At 40.4% G+C, this 18,591-nt stretch overlaps 1 non-coding gene across 1 annotated transcript; it reads right to left on the bottom strand.

Annotated features, from left to right (window-relative positions):
- Positions 1-860: 860 nt before the first annotated feature.
- Positions 861-966, bottom strand: LOC117279928 (small nucleolar RNA R71). Its single transcript, XR_004510366.1, has one exon. It is a non-coding gene; the product is annotated as a small nucleolar RNA R71 (small nucleolar RNA).
- Between the last annotated feature and the right edge of the window lie 17,625 nt (positions 967-18,591).

Genomic DNA, 18,591 nt, shown 5'->3' with positions numbered 1-18,591 from the left:
ATCATCTCTACTTAATTCTCAGCAACCATTTTCTGCTCGATCACTTAGTTACTTGTTACACTCATTGCTTAGTTATAATCACATTATTAAACTTTGATTGACTCGACTGAATAATAATTTTGGTAAAATTAGTAGGTAGTTAACACAAGCCTATGTGGGTTCGACACTCTACTTATCATTATATTACTTGTTGACAATGTATACTTGCATGTACATTTGGGAGCAACAAGTTTTTGGCGCCGTTGTCGCGGACTTGAATATTGACTACTTTACTAGCTTTTTATTTTTGTTGTGTATTTCATCAAGTTGAACATTTGTTATTGGTTGCCCTGCTCTCAAGAACTGTGTTTGAATGTGAAGGGTCGGGAGCCAAGATAGACTTCAAGGCTTTGACCCAGAACTTGAAAGAACATTTCATAGTAGATTGAGAGAGGCAAGGGACACAAATAATCTTCAGGCATTTGTTCAATTACCTGTGAACATGGCAGGCCAGCAACATATGGCAGTTCAAGAGGTAGAAATACTTAGCATTGATAATGTCGCCTCCATCATTATGAAGCCCAGAATCACTGGGCACTTTGAGCTGAAACTGAGCATGATCTAGTTGCTATATGAAAATGGGCAATTTATGGGTCTTCCATATGAGGATCCACAACAACACATTTTATGTTCTTGGAGAATAGTGATACTTATATCACTAATGGAGTCACTCCAGACTATTTGAGGTTCACATTGTTCCCGTTCTCTCTGTGGGGAGAAGTAATAAGGAGGTTAAAGGTGGAACCGGCTAACTCCATTACATCATGGAATGATCTGGCTAGAAAATTTTTGCACGGTTCTTTCCATCAGGAAAAACTACAAAGATCAGAAGTGAATAGTTGGATTTAAACAGAAGTCAGGCGAATCTCTATATTCAGTTTGGGAGAGGTTTAAGGGGTTTCTTAGAGATTGTCCTCATCACAACTAGACTAATGAAGTGTTGGCTCATACCTTCATTGAAGGGCTACATCCATAAACAAAAATTGTGGTCGATGTTGCAGCTGGAGATCAAGTGTTGGAGAAATGTTTGATGAAATTTATGCATTATTGAACAAATTCTCCAAAAGTAATCCGGACTGGAAAGGGGATATAGGCAGACACACAGTTCAAAAATATTTAGGGGTCCTTGAGTTAGACGTCATTTCTGCATTATCAGCGCAAGTTGCCACATTGGCCAACCAAGTCAATAAGATGACCTTGGTTATTAATAAGCAGCAAGCTTAGCCAATGCAGCAGGTTTAGATATTTTGTGAAGTATGTGGAGAGGCTCACACGAGCAATCTATGCCCAACAAATCCAGTATCTGTATGTTTTAGTGGTAATGAAAATTGGGGCCAGACAAATTAGTATGGGAATACTTAAAATCCTAATTGGAGGAACCACCCAAACTTTTCAAGGGGTGGTAATCTAGGTGCTCAGAATCAGTACATGCCACAAGCTCCTCAACAATAATATAGACCACCAGAGGTTGAACAATCCATTATCTCAACGAGTCTCATTAAGGAGATGCTAAAGAAATGGATAGCTGACCAGCAGGCCCAAGCGGCAGCCCACTCAACAACTTTTCAAAATTTAGAGTGAAAAATGGGGCAACTTGCTAGTGCCCAAAATACTCGACCAGCTGGGGACTTCCAAGGGACATTGAGGCTAATCCTAAGGCATATATTAATGTTGTGTCATTGAGGAATGCAGATATTTAGAATTTGAAATTGCAGGGGAGGCAGAGAAGCCAATTAAAGAGGCGGTGGAAAAGAAACCATAACCAATAGTTGTTAAGCCACCACCTCCGTTCCCTCAAATATTGCAGAAAGTAAAAGATAATGATACTTACAAGAAGTTTCTTGATATTATGAAGCCAGTGAAAATTAATATTTTGCTGGTAGATATCTTGTAGGAAGTGCCCAAATATGCAAAATATATCAAAGACATAGTGGAAAACAAGATAAGATTGGCCGAGTTCGAAACTGTGGAACTCACTGAAGAATGTAGTTCAAGAATTCAAAGCTAGCTACCTCAGAAATTGAATGATCCAGGTAGTTTCACTATCCAGATCTCGATTGGTAAGCACACAGTCGGGCGAGCTTTTGTGTGATCTTGGAGCGAGCATCAATTTGATGTCGTTATCTATTTTAAGGAAGCTGGGGTTGGGTGAGCCTCGACCAATTACTATGATTTTACAGTTGACTGATTGCTCCCTTGCTGGTTCAGAAGGGGTGATTGAAGATGTGTTAGTCTAATTGTGTTCTTTCATATTCCATTCTGATTTCATTATCTTAGACTATGAGCCTGACCAGGAAGTCCCATTTATTTTGGGGCATCCATTATTAGCCACGGATCAAGCTATTATTGATATGTGTGAAGGAAAGATGACAATGAGAGTAGGTGATCGAGTGGAGGTCTTCAATGTTTATAAAGCACTTAAATCAGCAGCCCATTATGAAGCGTTATCCATGATTTCTGTGATGCAAGCTAATGTGACTTCACTTGTACCTTATATGAGCCCACATACTCCCTTGAACTAGCCTTGTTGGGGGATGAAGAAGAAAGTAAAGATGAGTTAGTGGAAGAAATTGAGCAAGTACTTAACATGTCTTGCAAATATGTCCATGGGCTTGGGAGATTTGAGAAGTTGGATCGACAGTTACTCTGAACCCACATAAACTGTCTGTTGAAGAAGCTCCAAAACTAGAGCTCAAGCCTCTTCCAGAGCACCTACGTTATGCCTACTTGGGGAGTTCTGAAACTTTGCCGGTCGATTATTTCATCCAGCTTGACCAATTTTCAAAAAGAAAAGCTACTAAGGGTGCTTCGTGAGCACAAAAGAGCCATTGGGTGGACAATTGTTGATATTAAGGGAATCGGTCCATCATTCTTCATCCACAAATTTTTTTTGGAAGATGGACACCGCCCCCATATTGAGCAACAAATGAGGTTGAATCCTATTATGAAGGAGGTCGTGAAGAAGAAAGTGAATAAATAGCTTGATGCGGGTATCATCTTCCCTATTTCTAACATCGATTGGGTAAGCCCAGTGCAATGTGTGCCTAAAAAGGGTAGGATGACTGTGGTGGAAAACGAGAAAATGAGCTAATTCCTACTCGCACCGTGACGAGTGGAGAGTTTGCATTGACTATAGAAGTCTCAATAAAGCAACCCGCAAGGACCACTTTCCACTTCTATTCAGTGACCAAATGTTGGACAGGGTTACTTCTTTGGGGACTGTTATGCTAATGGGACTTGTGTCTTTCGGCCCGTTTGGGCACTACAATTTAGATTTGAGCATAGTGGATGACTTTCGAAAGGGTTCTAATGGATTCAAAATGTATATGTGTCAATTGAAATTTTTTCGGAATTTGTATATCGCCAGAATCGATTATTTACATTGGATATTCCCGGGACTTGCAATAATTCTGTATGACTATGGATTCTACATTTCAGTGCAAGAAAGGTAAAAAGGAACAATTTTAAGTCCACATAAGGTCTTTTCAGTGTGGGGGTCTCGGTTGTGGTGCTTTTGTGGTGCTTAAGAAGAATGCAGTGGCTTATGGGCCTTAGGGCGGTATGATTTTATGTTAGGATGTCTTGTAGTGAGATTTGGGTAAGGGTCGTAGTGTTCTGACAAGGAAAAGTGCCAACTTGAGGGTAATTCAGAAGAAACTCGAAGTTAATAGGACAACTGGGTAGTAGTCTAGACCAGTATGGTAATAGTATGCTCGGTTCTTTTGGGTAATTATGATGTGGTGAGACTTTACAGATATTTTGGTGGCAATATTCTTGGGTTTGGTGACCTGCGTGGCTTGGTTTAGTTAGAAGAATTCTGTTCCGATAGCTTGGTTATGTGCAAATGGATTTCAAAGTATTCTTGATGGTTTCTACCATGGTTTGTGCCGGATATTTTCTACAGGTGTGGGGAACATGCTGTGTATTGTAATTTTTTCCTAGAATGAAGCAAGAGGGAGGTTTCTAACTGACCGGGTATGTAATTTGCTTGTGGCTCAGAGTTGATAATGATATTCTCGTGCTTGTCACATGATGGCATGATAGATGTGGTGTGTTGTGCAGAATTAAGATTTACATATACAAGGTGGCAGTTTATTCTTGAAGGGAAGGTCACGAATTCCGGACAGAATGGTCAGTTTCAGATATTTAGATTAATGTTATAACTGCTCAGTAATCCCTGAGAAAGGTGCGTATTACAGAAGGAGCATTGTGTTTTGACTTACGGATGTTCATTGGTATTGCGGTACTCACCTGGATGATAGACTGCTAATATTCCAATTATCGCTATGCAGCACGGAAGAATTATGGAAGTATTCCTAGTGGGATGATCGTGCATATTACTTCCTTGATGGTTATTCGGGATACAACCAGATTGTCATAGCCCTAGAGGATCAGGAGAAAATGACGTTCACGTGCCTATATGGTACCTTTGCTTTTAAGCAAATGTCATTCGGTCTTTGTAATACAACAACCACTTTCCAGAGGTGCATGATGGCCAATTTCACTTATATGATGGAAAAGTTGATAGAAGTCTTCATGGATGACTTTTCAGTCTTTGGATCTTCTTATGATGATTGTTTGAAGCATTTAGCCAAGGTATTGGCATGGTGTGAAAAAAACGAATTTGGAGCTAAATTGTAAAATGTGGCATTTTATGGTGCAAGAGGGCATCGTTTTTGGTTATAGAGTATCAAAAATGACATTGAAGTTGATAAGGCGAAGGTGGAGGCGGTTGCAAAATTACCTCCACCCATCTCTGTGAAGGGTGTCCAGAGCTTCTTAGGACACATATGTTTTTATAGACGCTTTATTAAAGATATTTCCTTTGTGGAGGTTGCCCGAAAAGGATGTGACATTCAAATTTGATGAAGCCTGTCCGAAAGCATTCGAGGAGCTTAAGGAAAAGTTGGTGGCTGCCCCCATCATTATGGCACATGATTGGTCCTTGCCATTTGAACTTATGTATGGATGCAAGTGACCTTGCTATTGGGGCAATACTAGGATAGAGGAAGGACAAGATATTTTACTCCATATACTAAGAGAGTAAGACTCTTGATGATGCACAGTTGAATTACACCACTACTAAAAAAGAGTTTTTGGCAGTTGTAAGGGCCTTTGAGAAATTTCGGGCTTACTTGGTGGAAACAAAATTCATAGTCCACACTGACCATGCAGCAATCAGGTATATATTTTCAAAAATGGAATCCAAAGCTAGATTGATGTGCTGGGTTTTGTTGTTGCAGGAATTGGATGTTGAAATACGAGATCGGAAAGGCACAAAAATCCAAGTGGCTGACCACTTGTCGCGGTTGGAAAATCATGAGCACGTAGAGGAAGGTGGACAAATTAAGGAGACATTTCTTGAGGAGCAATATTTTACCATCACCCATGACCTTGCCCCATGGTATGTGGACTATGTGAAATATATTGCGAGTGGAGTTCTTCCTCCCTAAATCCCTTCTGAGGCCAAGAAGAGATTTTTGCATGATGTAAACTTTTACTACTGGGATGAGTCATTCCTGTACCGATAGTGTGCTAACCAATTAATGAAGACATGCATTCCGAAAAAAGAGGTGGAACTAGTGTTGTATGACGGCCATGCCTCACCTTATGGAGGCGATAGGATAGCTGCAAAGGTGTAGCAGTCGGGGTTCTATTGACCAACATTGTTCAAGGATGCCCATGCATTTGTTAAGAAGGGTGACTAGTATCGGAGAACATGAACAATCATGAGGAGGCATGAGATTCCTTTGAATAATATCCTGGAGATAGAGATATTTGATGTGTGGGGCATAGTCATCATGGGACCATTCACATTGTCTAGAGGAAACAAGTACATTTTGTTATCGGTGGACTATGTGTCCAAATGGGTGGAGGCTGTTATACCAATGATACCAAGGTGGTAGCCACTTTGTAAAAAAGAACATATTCTCGAGGTTTGGGACTCCGCGTACCTTAATTAGTGATGACGGAACACATTTCTGCAATCGATTGTTGAATAACCTTCTAGCCAAGTATGGGGTCCGCCATAAAGTTTCCACTGCATATCATCCTCAAACAAGTGGACAACCTGAAGTGTCCACAGAGAAATAAAGTAGATACTAGAGAAAACACTAAGTGTGAACACGAAAGATTGGGCTGCAAAGTTAGATGATACCTTGTGAGCATATAGGACTGCATACAAAACACCAATTGGAGCATCTTCGTACAAGCTTGTGTATGGGAAGGCATGTCACTTGCCGGTTGAGCTTGAACATAAGGCGTATTGGATGGTCAAGAAATTGAATATGGACGTGGATGTTGCAGGCGAGAAAAGGCTCTTGTAGTTGAATGAGTAGGATGAGTTCATGCTGCACTCCTATGAAAATGCTAAGCTTTACAAGGAGAAAACCGAAAGATTGCATGACAGGCGTATCAAGCCCGTTCACTTAGAACCAGGACAAAAGGTACTATTGTTCAATTCCAGGCTCAAGCTATTTCCTAGGAAGTTAAAATCGAGTTGGCGGGTCCATTTGAGGTGGTAAGAGTCACCCCATATGGTTCAATCGAGTTGCGCGCTTTAAATGGTGAAAGATATTTTTTGGTGAATGGGTGAAGAGTCAAGAACTATCGGGGAGGTGACATCGAACGTCAGAAGTCCATATTAATACTCATTGATGAGTAAGTGATGCCCTGCGTCATGTCACGATGTTAAATCAAGCGCTTGTTGGGAGGCAACCCAATTTTTATTGCTTTAGTAGCTTAGTTTTTCTCATTTTAGTTAGAGTAGACTAGAGTTTTATTTTTCTTTGTAGTCATAGATATCATAGTAGGAGTGGTATGGAATGTGTAATGGATGTACGAAATTCTCGGGGGATCGAGGCTAAAAAAATCGGCAAGCTAGCGCGACGCGCTGCCTGGCACACACAAGGAAGAAGATTTCTCCCTGCCAGGGCTGAGGTAGAGCGACGCGCTGGGCTCGAGGTCCAGATATTTTCTTTAATTTTTTTATTTTATTTTATTTCATTAATTGTTTTTTTAACCCGTTGACCCCGACCTGAATACCCATTTTCACTCACCTATTGATGCATTCTTACTACCCATTACCACCCCAATTCACATTAAAATAACAAAATTAAGGCCCTAACCCTCCCCCTCTAACCTGCTACTCTTATCTCTCTGTCTCTCCACACTCGTTCTCTCTCTCTCTCTCTCGCAATTTTGCATTGCTCTTTGTTGCTCTTATCTCCAACACATGCATGTTTATTATTTGTCTCTTGTTTTCTTTTGGTTTTGATTAGTTGCAAACCCCAAATTCCTCCCCACCCCCACTTTGTCCCCTAGTTCTTTAGATGCACTTAAGTATGTGATGGGTGGTGGGAAGTATGAAAAAATGTAATTGGTTGTTGATTACATGGAGTAGTAAACTATAAGTCCCTCTACATCGTTCAAATTTTGGGGGGAGGGGGTAAGCATGTTCCACCATTGTTGAATTGAGTTACACGCACTTGATGCCCACCACATGTTCGATAAAATGCTTGAATGAATATTTTATGCACCGGTGAAGTCTGAGTAGCCGATGTTGTTGTATGCTAGTTTGGGCTAAGTCTGGGGTGTTTGGCGGTGGTTGTACATAGCCCGAAGCTTTCCATAACCACACTACCCAAACCTTGTGCATCTATCATGTATGTTGTATTTTCTTGTTTGAAATAGTTAGTGTATTGTATTAGTTGTAGTGATTGGGGATCATGTGTTTCTTGCTTGCACTAAGGCTAAGTCGCCTTGCCATGGTCGACTACTTGTTTTGTATGGGATAACACTTGGAACATAATTGTGTGGCATGGGGAAGTCTTGAGTACCCATTGCCTTTGTGGTGCAACACTTGTGCACTTATTGAATAACTATTGTGAGTATATTGCATAGAGCCATCGGTTCTAAGTGTGGGGTCATCTTTGACTTTCACTTTGACCTTAGGCGGATTCCTTGATTCATTCTCACATTCAAGTTGATTGTTTTGTAGGTTGCAATGGCTCGTGACGGTGCTAGCAAAGGAAAAGGAGAGGGGAAGTCCTCTACTGCTCCCCCTCCTAAAAAGCGCAAGCAAGTCGAGGGGTCATCTCGGCAAGTCAAGGAGAAGCAAGTTGCTGAAGAGACAAGAAGGGCATCTTCAGGACCACGTCCCACATTGAATTTGCTTCGTGATGATGCTCTCCAGTGGTATCACAACTTCGAGCCATATGGGCGGTATGTATTTGATATAGGGATCAATGTGACCACTTTGGAATGGAATTTCTCTGATGTGCTAGTCCGATTGAAAAGTATAAAGATGGACAAGTTCATTGAGTGCCCTAGACATGCGAACTTCAGCATGGTAAAAGAGTTGTATGTGAACTGGAAATAGCAAAAGTTCATGTCATGGGTCAGAGGGAAGGAAGTGCCACTAGACACGAGTCATTGTGCAAGTTCTTAGGGGTTGACTGTCCAAACCCGAGGAGGTTGCAAAAGTTTGTGAGGTACCCGAGCTATACTGCTATTCATCACACTCTAGGTGGATGGGGACAAAGAGTGATACCCACAATGAGATTCTCCGAATTGCCTTCAACTGAACTGCCAAGGTATGACAGAACATTGTGCAAGCTAGACTGATACCAGTGGAGCACAACACTGGGTGCACTCGAGCTAGGGTGTGCTTGATTTTCTTTCTAATGACTGGGAGGCCAGTCATACTTGAAGCTAAGAAAATGGCTATATTTGATGCTAGTGGGGAGCACGGACGAGGAATAACAAAGGTCGTATAGGGAGTGTTATAAGAAGGCAAGGAGAGACGCCAAGCGCACGGTCACGGCGGCTAAGACTGCAACTTATGAAAAATTGTATGAGGATCTTGGGGGTAAAGGAGGGGATAGGAAGTTGTACAAGTTAGCCAAGATCAGAGAGAGGAAGGCTCGGGACCTGGATCGAGTGATGTATATCAAAGGAAAAGATGATAAGTTATTGGTGGAAGAGATGTGTATTAAGCTTAAATGGCAGGAGTACTTCCATAGACTCTTGAACAAGGAAGAGGAGAGGAATGTTGTGCTTGGTGAGTTGGAGAACTTGGAGAGGCGGAGAGATTTTGGGTTTTGTAGGCGTATTAAGTGTGAGGAGGTTGATGTGGCAATATGGAAGATGAGTAGGGGTAAGGCGACTGGGCCTGACAAGATACCAGTGGAATTTTGAAAGAGGAAGGTAGGGTAGGCTTGGAGTGGCTTACTAGCTTATTTAATGTCATTTTCAAGATAAAGAAGATGCCTGACGATTGGCGGTGGAGCTTGATGATTCGGTTGTATAAAAACAAAGGTGATATCCAGAACTGTAACAACTATAGGGGTATCAGGCTGCTGAGTCACACTATGAAGGTTTGGGAGAGGGTGGTGGAGAAGAGAGTGAGGACATGTGTATCTATCTATGAGAACCAGTTTGTATTTATGCCGGGACGGTCAACTACAGAAGCCATTCACCTTGTGAGACAATTGGTGGAGCAGTATAGGAAGAGGAAAAAGGACTTTCACATGGTGTTCGTTGACCTTGAGAAGGCTTATGAAAAAGTCCTGATGGAGGTGCTATGGAGATGTTTAGAGGTTAGCAGAGTCCCGGTAACGTATATTAGGGTGATTAAAGATATGTACGAAGGTGCTAAGACTCCAGTGAGGACTGCGAGAGGAGACTCAGAACATTTCCCTATGGAGATGTGGTTGCATCAGGGATCAACCCTTAGCCCATTTTTGTTTTCCCTAGCATTGGATGTGTTGGCTCGACATATACAATGGAGGGTGAAATGGTGTATATTATTTGCTCATGACATAATATTGATTGATGAGATGCAATAGGGTGTTAATGCTAGGTTGGAAGTTTGGAGACAGATGCTGGAGTCCAAAGGTTTCAAGTTGAGTAGGACTAAAACTGAATACTTGGACTACAAGTTCAGTGATGAGAGGCATGAAGTAGTGGAAGTAAAGCTTGATACTCAAGTCATTCCCAAAAGAGATAGCTTCACGTATCTTGGGTCTATAATCCAAGGCGACAGGGAGATTGATGAGGATGTTACTCAACGCATTAGAGCAGGTTGGATGAGATGGAGGCTTGCTTCGGGGGTTTTATGCGACAAGAATGTGCCGCCTAGACTTAAGGGAAAATTCTATAGGGTAGTGGTTAGACTGGCTATGTTGTATACAACTGAGTGTTGGCTCATCAAGAAGTTCCATGTCCAGAAGATGAGTGTAGCTGAGGTGAGGATGTTGAGATGGATGTGTGGACATACCAGGAAAGTCAAGATTAGGAATGAAGTTATTTGTAACACCCCGGAAAATTTTGAAGTACTTAAGTGGAAGGCTTGGTAAAATTTGCAAAGAAAATAATGTTTCATAAGTTGAACAATGCACGGGAAAGTAAAGGAAATTTTTTGCCGAAAATGTGCATTTATGTGGTCCATTATGCGACCGCATAATCACTCTGTGGGCCGCAGAAGTCAGCAGGTGAGGGCTATTCTTGAAGCAGCAATGCGGTCGACTATGCGACCGCATAACTGTTATGCGGTGCATTATACGACCGCATAACAGTTATGCGGACTACATAGTGACCGCATACACATGCAGTTCTTTTGGCTATTTTGTAACCAATTATGCGACCGATATACGGTCCGCATAACCATTATGCGATCGCATATGCGACCGCAGAACCTGTTCTGGAGCTCCATTTTTGGGTTTTTAAAACCCGACCCTATTTCATTAAATACACTCTTTGGGTCATTTTTGAGCTATTATCTGACATTTTAAAGTGAGAGACGGTGCCCTAGAGTGTGAAGGTGTTCTCCAATAATTGTTCTTCAATTCTTGCCCAAGTTTTGAAAGATTGAGAAGTGAAACTCACTAGGTCTTCATCCTAGAGGTAAGATTCTACACCATAACCCTCAATTTCGAATTTTGTGTAGAAATGGATAATAAGCAAGATAATTTCTGGGCAAGAGGGTTGGTTATTTTACATGCATGTGTTATCAAAGAGTGTAGAAAGATTATTGAGCTAAAAATGGTAAAGGTTAGGTTGTGGGATGATGGAATCCTCCATGAAAGGACCTTGAAACCTTAATGCACATCTAGTGTTTGATAAAATGCTCAAATGAGCTAGAACCATGATCATCTTCCTAATTTTGGTTCAATTTGTTATATTAATAAAATAGATTGAATTTGCTAAGAATTCCGGAATATTTAGAGTGTAAGGAAGCTCAAATGAGGTATGTTGGCTAAACCCTTCTCTTAGAATTAAATCCCACGATATTCATGTAAATTATGTAAGTCCCGAGTGATTTATTATGAAATTGGCTATTCCGAGTAAGATTGGGTTGAAAGATATATGTTCAACAAGCATCCCAGATGCTCTATTCATGTTATGTTACCGATTGAGGATGTGTTAAAATATGGGCTGTGCATTAATAATGTTTCGACTTTAAGTCAATTTCAAATGAAGGCTATTATGCCAAATTTTGTGAAATATCTATATGTGCATTAGACTCTAAATTGCTCACATGTGTACTACACACTTTGATTTGAATTGTGTTTATTGTTGATGATGAGGATGATATTTGAAATTGATAACGTGAGCATGAAATACTGAATATGGCCAACGTGCCAAGAATGATCTTATAATTATGGCCACTAGTGCCAATGAAATGAAAAGATGTGAAAGTATTACGAAACGCGATGATTGATATAAAAAGGTTGATGTCTCAAATAAGACGGCTTAGCCGATCGGGTCGTGATCGGACACCATGCCGCACATATGGTGGTGATTGTTCTGGAAATTGTAATTGTGGTTGATGACTCTAATGGATAGCCTAGCCGATTGGGTCATGATCGAACTCCGTGTTAAAGACGGTGGTATTGATATTGAGAGAAATTATGGTTGATATCTCTAATGAGATGGCCTAGCCGATCGGGTCATGATCGGACTCCGTGCTAAGAGTACGGTGGTACCGGTATTGTCAATAATGGTATTGTAGACAATGGTATATCGATACTAAAAATCTCTCAATGTGAGATATGGAAATTAATTTGAACACTGTCTTGATCCTAAATTGAGGTTTGATGTTGATTAAGGCTTTCATTGATATTATGATAATCTTATTTGTATTATTTGTCATTCTATTGAGAGGGTGTTTAGTTATACATACTAGTGCTATTTGACAGTACTAACGTCCCTTTTGCCGGGGGCGCTGCATCTTTCAATGGATGCAGGTGGTTCCACAGTAGGAGATATTGGTCAGTGATAGCAGTGCACCTTCTTCCCAGCTGACTTGGTGAGCCCCACTTCATTCCGGGATCATAAATCTTTTGTACTTTGTGTATTCCGTTTGAGGTATAGCCGAGGCCTTGTTGCCGACATTATCATTGTACTCTTCTTTATCTATAGAGGCTCCGTAGACATAATGTGGGTTGTGTATTGGTGCTGGGGAAAGAAAAACTATGTTATGTTGTGGATGTTTTACTTGTCCATTTGAGACTTTAAAAATGATAAAACTGTTGGAAATGAATTGGTATTGTAGACATGGAAACATTTTCGTCTAATTAATTATAATATGTATTATTTCTATTCATGGATGAGTTTGGGTAGAATGAAATCTAACAGGCTTGCTCGGTTGGGTTCACTCGGTTGGGCGCCGGTCGCGCTCCTCGGTTTTGGGGCATGACAAACTTGGTATCAGAGCCTAAGGTTTTAAAGTGTCCTAGGATGTCTCGGAGCCGTGTCTAGTAGAATTCTTATTATCGGTATGTTGTCGACCACATCTATAATTAAGATGCTACATGGGCATTTAGGAATATTATCCTTCTTTGATATTCTGAATCGTGCGATGAAACTGATTGTGAAATTGTTTTTCCTCCAACTCGTGCATTGAGGTTCAAGGTAAGTTTAAATTCTCTTTTGGTTTATTCTAAGTAATGTTGTCATGTGACATGACGAAAGAGTAAAGGCTTGAATATTAAACAGATGGCACATGTATCATGTTGAATGAATAGTACATATGAGACAAGTATATCGTACCATGAGCATACTTTATATGAGAAGAGTTCTAGAATTGATTACCCACCTCGAAAGAGGCGGTGACGTGATAAAAGAGATATAAGCTTAACTAGTACATGTGGATAGTGTGGGAACTATGTATATGATTCTAAGATGTAAATATGTGTAGGTCTCTCACGGGAGACAAGAAGTTATGAAAGGAGAGTTGATTGAACCCACAATGAGAAGACCCTAGCACTATGAACGTTATAAGAATCCTAGGAATGTGCGAAGCGGTGTTACACTCCAAAAAGGATATTGACATGAGGGAGTTGGATCCCAAGCTTATGTGGCTGAATAAGAGTAGAGAACGTATGAGGTTAATACCATGGTGACTTAAATCTCCCTAATAGTCGAACATATATATGAGGGATAGAGACATGAGACATATGTCCCTGAAGTTGCCAAATTCAAGACTTGTGTCAAAATGTGAATCATTCACCCCAAGTGGGGGAGGAAGGGCCATAAATAGGCCACTTAAATACAATGAAACAAGAGTAAGACCATGTAGATATGATGTTTGAATATTTTGTTGAAGACGGGTGTAGTCTAGAAAAGAGATAATGGGTAGTATGATTCTCTAAAAGGATATGCTAATGATAGATTACTAGTATCCCAAAAAGGTGGAAGGTTAAGGAAGGTAAATTCTTCATACATGGCAATGTGAATGACAGGGTCAACGATCCTAGAAACTAAGAGTATGTTTACAAAGGGATTTTATACTTGTTAGGGGGTCAGGAACAATGGAACCCAATGAAGTAATATAGGTCAAATGTGAAAGGTTGCGAGTTTTTAGAATGAGTTAATCACGGATTTGCGATTTAGCTAAACCTCTAAGGCTTTAAGAAAGACAGAACGAGTGGGAAAGATAAATGTGATGTTATAACAACCCAAGAGTGCATCGGTACTTGATGGAGAGTCTCTTAAGAATCTTGCAAGCAAGGAAGTGTTAAGTGATACACGGATGAACACACTTTCCCACGGATATCCCAACAAGTGTCGAGAGGCGAGCAGGATGAATTCCCAACTAAGGGAAAAGACCACGTAACGTATGGAAGGGCGCATAGCTATTCAATAACTAGGGAGAATGAGGCGAGCAAAATTGGAAAAAAATCTATAAATTGAGATGGTCATGGTTATCGCAAAATAGTTCGTATCAGAATGGTGGACTCGCCTAGAGCGCAAGTGTTAATAGAAGATATAAATGATCAACTGTAATGCAGCCGACTTGAGTGACGCCGAATATCAACTAACAGATATAGAGGGAGTTCATGTCTACATATTACATTGGAAAGTGACACTACTGGTGATGAAGTGGTGGTGTGATAAACTCAACAAACCAGACATAATGATACTACGAGTTCATGGGAGGCAAACAAGTATGTGGCACAATAAGGTTGTCAACTATGAATTAAGGGCAAAATGGGATGGGAGTAAATGCTCTAGTCACAAAGGAAATATAGTATCAACATATTGTCTAAACCAAAGGGGAAATGTTTGAAACAGATTAAGAGACGATGAATACTTGTTACGAACTAAACATGTTTAACATGATAGCTCTTAGGCTGCAATACCAGAAAACAATATTGGTAACTACAATACGGGAAATAAGGTGAGTTACTCATCGAGGATGGAATCAGGTGGACTAAGTCCTACACTTATAAGGAAAACAAGAAGTTGTCGTTGAAGAATTTAGGAGAAACTCACGTTTCAGAAAAGGCCATGTTCCGGTTAAATATATATGAAGGGTATCGATATTGTTTTGGGAAATGTTTAGCAGTAAAGAGGAATCATGAGAATGTTCACCAGGGAAGTATAGTGGTTTCTTAAAATCCTATAAGACTTATAATGAGGAAAGAGGATGGCTAAGAAAGTTCTGAGCACGATGTTACTTCACATATTGAGGTAATGCCATGCAGGTTGATGTTATCAGGGTGTGCGCGCAAGCTAGTAGATGTTATTCATTTGAAACCGATGGTCCCATAAGAAAACTGGCCTAGTAATGTCTTTTGTTAAAAACAAATTTGGAAAAATAAGTTGCAAGTACTAATAAGATCGTAACCGTATCAAGGAAATTTTTGTAGAACTCAATTTCTAGGAGGTCATATGAAAGAGAAATCTGATATAGATGTTCCACTAATGATGAAATATGGCAAGGTGATCATTTATACCTCTAGGCAACTCAAGAATCATGAGAAAAACAATCCAACACATGACTTAGGACTTGCGGTTGTGATTTATACATTAAAGGTTTGGCATAATTAATTATATAGGGTCTAGGTGGACATATTCACGGACCAAAAGATCCTTCAATATATTTGCAAATAGAAGAAATTGAATCTAAGGCAGAGAAGATGTCATGAGTTACATAATGATTACGATATCAATATTCTATATCATCCGGGAAAGCCAATGTTGTGGCGGATACTCTTACCTAGAAATCTATGGGTAGCTTAGCACACTTGGAGGCATACCAAAGGCCATTGGCCAAGGAAGTTCACCGATTGTCTAGTTTAGGAGTTCGTCTTGCGGACTCTAGTGAAGGAGGGTAATTGTGCAAATAGGGTTGAATCATCGCTTGTTGTGGAAGTCAAACAGAAGCAATACAATGACCCATTGTCGGCACAATTGAAAGAGGGTATTCATAAACATAGGACTATGTCTTTTTCTCTCGGCTTGGATGATAGTACACAAAGGTACCTAGGGTGGTTATGTGTTCCAAATGTGGATGGTCTTTGGGAAAGAATCATGATCGAAGCTCACACTTCTAGGTATTCCGTGCATCCAGGTTCTACAAAATAATGTATCATGATCTTAAGGAAGTCTATTGGTAGAATGATATGAAGAGGAATGTGGTAGATTTTGTGGCAAGATGTCCGAATTGTCAGCAAGTGAAGGCCGAACACCAAAGGCATGGTGGGTTTGCACAAAACATAGAAATTCCAATGTGGAAGTGGGAAATGATTAATATGGACTTTGTGGTAGGATTACCGCGCACTTCGCGCAAGTTTGACTCAATTTGGGTGATTGTGGATTGGCTCACGAAGTCGTCACACTTTTTGCCGGTTACGTCTACCGACACAGCGGAGCAGTATGCTCAACTGTATATCAAAGAAATAGTCAAGTTGCATGGCACCTCAGTTTCCATCATTTCGGATCGGGGGCACAATTCTCTGCTAATTTTTGGAAGAAATTTTCAGCAAGGTTTGGGTACTCAGGTGAATCTTAGTACAGCCTTTCACCCACAGACTTACGGGCAAGCAGAGCGGACTATTCAGACGCTTGAGGATATGTTGCGTGCTTGCGTTCTAGACTTCAAAGGTAGTTGGGATGATCATTTACCACTCATAAAATTTGCCTATAATAATAGCTATCACACTAGCATTCAAATGGCACCGTTCGAAGCTCTATATGGTAGGAGATGTAGATCTCCCATTGGGTGGTTCGAAATTGGGGAAGCAGAGTTGATAGGGCCAGATCTCGTGCATCAGGCTATGGAAAAAGTTAAAATCATTAAAGAGCGGTTGAAGACTGCTCAGAGTCGTCAGAAATCCTATTCGGATGTTCGTCATAGGGATTTGGAGTTCAAAGAAGATGATTGGGTATTCTTGAAAGTTTCCCCCATGAAAGGGGTAATGCGATTTGGTAAGAAAGGAAAATTGAGTCCGAGGTATGTCGGACTGTACAAATCATTCAGAGGATCGCTGAGGTGGCATACAAGGTTGAGCTACCACCTGAGATGTCATTAGTACACCCGTGTTTCATGTGTCTATGTTGAAGAAAATAGTTGAGGATCCGACACTCATTGTTCCGGTTGAGACTATTGAGGTAAATGAGAAATTGACTTACGAAGAGATTCCAATTTCTATTATTGATCGTCATGTCCGAAAATTGAGAAATAAAGAAATTGCCTCCGTGAAAGTGTTGTGGCGAAACCAACAGGTTGAAGAGGCTACTTGGGAGACCGAGGAAGAAATGAAGAAAAAGTATCCTTATTTGTTTGAATAGTCATGTATTTATAAAGTTGTGATCTATGAGAAATATTCTAAGAGTTGCTTTTTATGAATTTTGTATCATGTGAACAATTGGCATTAAGGGTGTTCCTTTCTGGATATATATTTCTTATGAGACCACATTTGGTGTTGTTTGGTATTATGTTACGTCGTTGGAATATGTATATATTGTTAGGATGTGTTTCTGGGGCCCTCTGACAGGTGGATAGGCCTATTTACAAGGGAAACTCTGGCGAAATTATTTGAAATTTTGGGAGTTAGTCAAATTTGGGGCTGCTCGAAAATGGTATGAAACAAACTGAGTTGCATAAGATGCTAATGACGGATTTTTACCCTCATTCAAGGACGAATGATCCTAAGCGGTGTAGAATGTAACACCCCGGAAAATTTCGAAGTACTTAAGTGTAAGGCCTGGTAAAATTTAGAAAGAAAATAATGTTTCATGGTGCCGGACTAGGCTTACGTGTTTGAGGATTATAGAAATTCTTCGCGGCGAGCTTGCGAGCCGCGACTCGGATTTTTTGTTTTGGGTTGAACAATGCACGGAAAAGTAAAGGAAATTTTTTGTCGGAAATGTGCATTTATACGGTCCATTATGCGACCGCATAATCACTCTGCGGGCCGCAGAAGTGAGCAGGTGAGGACTATTCTTGACACAGCTATGCGGTCGACTATGCGGCCGCATAACTATTATGCGGTGCATTATGCGACCGCATAACAGTTATGTGGACCGTATAGTGACTGCATACAGAGGCAGTTCTTTTGGCTATTTTATAACCAATTATGCGACCGATATGCGGTCCACATAACCATTATGCGATCGCATATGCGACCATAGAACCTGTTCCGAAGCTCCATTTTTGGGTTTTTAAAACCCGACCCTATTTCGTTAAATACACTCTTTAGGTTATTTTTGAGCTATTATTTGACATTTTAAAGTGAGAGAGGGTGTCCTAGAGTGAGAAGGTATTCTCCAATAATTGTTCTTCAATTCTTGCCCATGTTTTGGAAGATGGAGAAGGGAAACTCACTAGGTCTTCATCCTAGAGGTAAGATTCTACACCCTAACCCTCAATTTCGAATTTTGTGTAGAAATGGATAATAAGCAAGATAATTTCTGGGCAAGAGGGTTGGTTATTTTACATGCATGTGTTCTCAAAGAGTGTAGAAAGATTGTTGAGCTAAAAATGGTAAAGGTTGGGTTGTGGGATGATGGAATCCTCCATGAAAGGACCATGAAACCTTAATGCACATCTAGTGTTTGATAAAATGCTCAAATGAGCTATAACCACGATCATCTTCCTAATTTTGGTTCAATTTATTTTATTTCTAAAATATATTGAAGTTGCTAAGAATTCCGGAACATTTAGAGTGTAAGGAAGCTCAAGTGAGGTATGTTGGCTAAACTCTTCTCTTAGAATTGAATCCCACGATATTCGTGTAAATTATGTAAGTCCCGAGTGATTCA

The sequence above is a fragment of the Nicotiana tomentosiformis genome, chromosome 1, assembly GCF_000390325.3.
Source record: "Nicotiana tomentosiformis chromosome 1, ASM39032v3, whole genome shotgun sequence".
NCBI lineage: Eukaryota > Viridiplantae > Streptophyta > Magnoliopsida > Solanales > Solanaceae > Nicotiana > Nicotiana tomentosiformis.
This window is presented reverse-complemented; position numbering and strand designations above follow the sequence as displayed.